The following is a 3543-nucleotide window of genomic DNA, read 5'->3' on the forward strand; positions in this document are numbered from 1 at the left end:
CCCTGTGGTTACTTTTTCCCTGTGTCTTTCTTTCCTATGTATTCCTGCCCTCTGAGCTGTCTCCCTGTGCAAATACTGCCCTTCTGATCTCCCATGGTTGATTGTTCTGAGGAGTGTACCTGCCTGGTGTAAATGTTTACCTTATAAGCCTATCTATTGTTTGGCTGGATGTTACTTGTTTGTTTGTTTTTTCATCTCCATTGAAGCACAGTTAAAAGATCCTCTGTTCCTTCCATAATGTTCTTTTATGTATATGACTAGAGCTGAAGCCTATTCCATCTACTAGGTTAGGTAGTAACTTAGAGGAGAGTCAGCAACCAGCAATGGGAGACCTCCTATAAAATAATCTCTACATCAAAAATCTGTTGCTACAATTAAAGATTCTTACACGTGGGATGATATAAAGTAAAAAACTCAAAAAGTGTTGAGTGGTGTCTGCCTGGTGAGGCAGAGGCCCTTTAAAGATATAAGCAGGAAGAAGAGAGGGGCTAGATGACTTTAGATTTACAAGAAATTTAGCTGTGGACCACTCTCCGTCCAAATCAGCAAGGATCGAGTCCTATTACTGCTGTCGTTTGGGTTCTGACAGCAGAGCTCATCTTGGACTGCTCCATGACTGATAAACTAGAGTCAGGAAATGAGGTAGGAAACTGACCTCCCCCAGCGCAGACAAAGAAACTGAAGTGCTGGCTACCATTTGAGAGCGAGCCTGGGGATAGGCTTTGAGGAATTGTTTCTCCAGCTGTAGGACCCAGAATGGCGCCAAGGCAGGGAAGGGAATGCAGCAAAAAACCTGGCTGGATTCTTTTGCTCCTAACTACTCTATTCCAGAAACCCGAGGTGACTACGGGATACCAGTGATCACAGTGAAATTTGTGGTGGGCTTTGTTCCATACCTGAAATGTCTGAATAAGTTCTCATGCCCCTGTAAAAATAAACATTCTCAATATTTTGCCAGTGGAACCACAGATATTTAGAAAAGAATTACTAGGCATGAGATAACCAGTCATTCTCTAAATACTTTTTGGGTAGTAATAAAACATGTTTAGCAAGCTTAGGATATTATTGGTTATAATATGTATAAGAGCAAAATTACCTAAATTTCTGTAGCATGTGACCTAGTCGACCTATAAAAGCCTTAGGAGTGAATTGTATGTAATAGCATAGAATCTATTTTAGCATATCTGTCACGAGTTACTCAATGAAATCTATGCCTAATAAGCTCCATTCCTGCTGCTATTCAATCCCTAAAAACTCTTTTGGGGTTAACTTCCAGAACTCAATTGTTTGGGAATATGAGCTCTCATAGAGGCCTGGGTGGTGGTGATGGTGGAGGATCTAGAATGAATAGATGCTTGGGGTTGGTAGAAGTTACAACCTTTGCTAGCTTCTTCCTAGCCCTCTCTGCTGGGCAGTGGTACATGGGAATCTTTAGGATAACCACATACCAGAGCGTTTGCCCAAGTTATTACACTCCTTATGGATTAGTGAGCAAAACAGGAGACTCACAGCTACTTTTTCAAGCTATTTCACTTATGGAAATATTTTTGGATGACAAGGTTCATATTTCTGCATGCTTTACTTTAAAAAATTAGTACCACCAATTAAAAAATGTATTTTCTTAACCTCATTGGCATGCTAAAACATAAATAACTGAATTTTTACCAAGTCCTTTTTATTTGGCCATATTTTAAACAGAGATTTTGGAGGTATTGATGTTTGGGTAAAAGGAAGAGCTTGAGAAGAGTAAGTACCCTCAGATATTATCTTCTCAGATAAATGGAGAAAGACAGTTATAATCCACTTTAAGGGGCCCAGCAAATATACCTAGTTCAAGTTCTATAATGAATTTCTCTGAAAACAAATATTAAATTTGTGATTTTCTGAGGTGTTTGCAAATAAACACTCATATACCAGTTGTTAGGAGCTCTGGTAGCATAGTGCCCAAGGCATTTGACCGCTAAACAGAAGGCTGGCAATCCAAACCCACGGGCCACTCCTTGGAAGGAAAGTTGGGCAATCCACCTCCGTAGTGACACCGCCCCAGAAACCCAAGGAAGGGTCGCTATGAGTCGCGTTCGACTTCACGGCAGTAAGTTTTGTTTGGTTTTTTCATACCAGTTATTGAGTTGATGTCGTCTCATGGTGATCCCATGCATGTCAGAGAAAACTCATTTTTGAAAGATATTGTTTATAAAATGCAAAGACAAGCCAAGGACTAGGAGAGAATATTTGCAACACATTTCTGATAAGGTACTGTATCCAGAATATATATATTACTCTCAAAACTCAATAGTAAGAAAACAACAACCCAACAAAAAATGGGTAATATATTTGAACAGATACTTCCAAAAAAAGCATCTACAAATGGTAGCAAGCACATATGTAAATGCTCAACATCTTCACACTTTTTTTTTTTTTTGTGGTGAAAACATACACAATAAGGCATTCGCCAACATAACAACTTCCACATTCACAGCTCAGGGATGTTGATGACATTTTTCATGTTGTGCCACTATCATTGCTATCCTTTTCCAAAATAATATATTCACTCTTTAGGGAAATGCAAATGAAAATCATAAGGATGTCTAAAATTAAAACATTTTACTCAAGCTGCAGAGGCTGGTTACGAGGCTCTAGCAAAGTCCTGCCACCCAGAGTTACCTGATGCATTTTAGGAACGAACCTCAGGAGTAGAACCCAAACTCATGGGAGATGCAATATGGCAATGTGGTTCAGAGCATGCCCTACAGCGGACAGGCAGGATGGGAGGGAAGGAAGGCAGGAAGGAACTGATTTATTGTAATGCAAACAGGCATCTGGAGCCAGAGCCCAGGAGAGTATGATTTCTCCATCACTCACAGAAATCTGGGGCAGGGCCTTGGACTTTCTCTAGGTTTGGAATGTGGTTTGAGACAATTTACAGAAGATGCACTTACTGAGTTTCTGTTTTGTGCCAGGGCCTTCCTCATTACAAGGCTGTCAGGTGGCTCTGGCCCCACAGCTGCAGAAGTCTCCATCTTTCTTCACACAGCAGTCATTGTAATCCTCCAGAAGCATAAATCCAATTGTGTCAGTTACTTGTTTAAAATTTCTTTAGGCCACTAAAGTGAAACCTGTATACCCCATGACTCAGTCATACCCAACATTCATTGTGCTTTATCAAATGAGGTAGCAAGTCAGGAATCATCGATTGCCAAGGCCGTGTTCTGTTTATCTCCCAGTACCTCACACAAGGCACTTCTTGGCAGGGTGTTACGGGGCAGCTGGTCTACTTGCTCGAGAAGCTTAAGAGTTCTGAGAAAGAAGGGAGAGGTTAATGCAGAAAGGAAACACAGGAATGAAAGTATTTATGTGCACCAAGGGATATGTACATGAGTGCTGTTCTTAGCAATATTATTCATGACAGCTAAAACCTGAAAACGGTACAAATGGCCATCAACAGAAGAATGGATAAACTATGACTATCTATATTCATGCAAAGGAATGCTATGCAGCAAAGACAAACTATTGATACTTGCAATTACAGAGGTGATGTTGAGC

Source organism: Orycteropus afer, unplaced genomic scaffold (assembly GCF_000298275.1).
Source record: "Orycteropus afer afer isolate SDZICR_OR568_19922 unplaced genomic scaffold, OryAfe1.0 scaffold00042, whole genome shotgun sequence".
NCBI classification, from domain to species: Eukaryota; Metazoa; Chordata; class Mammalia; order Tubulidentata; family Orycteropodidae; genus Orycteropus; species Orycteropus afer.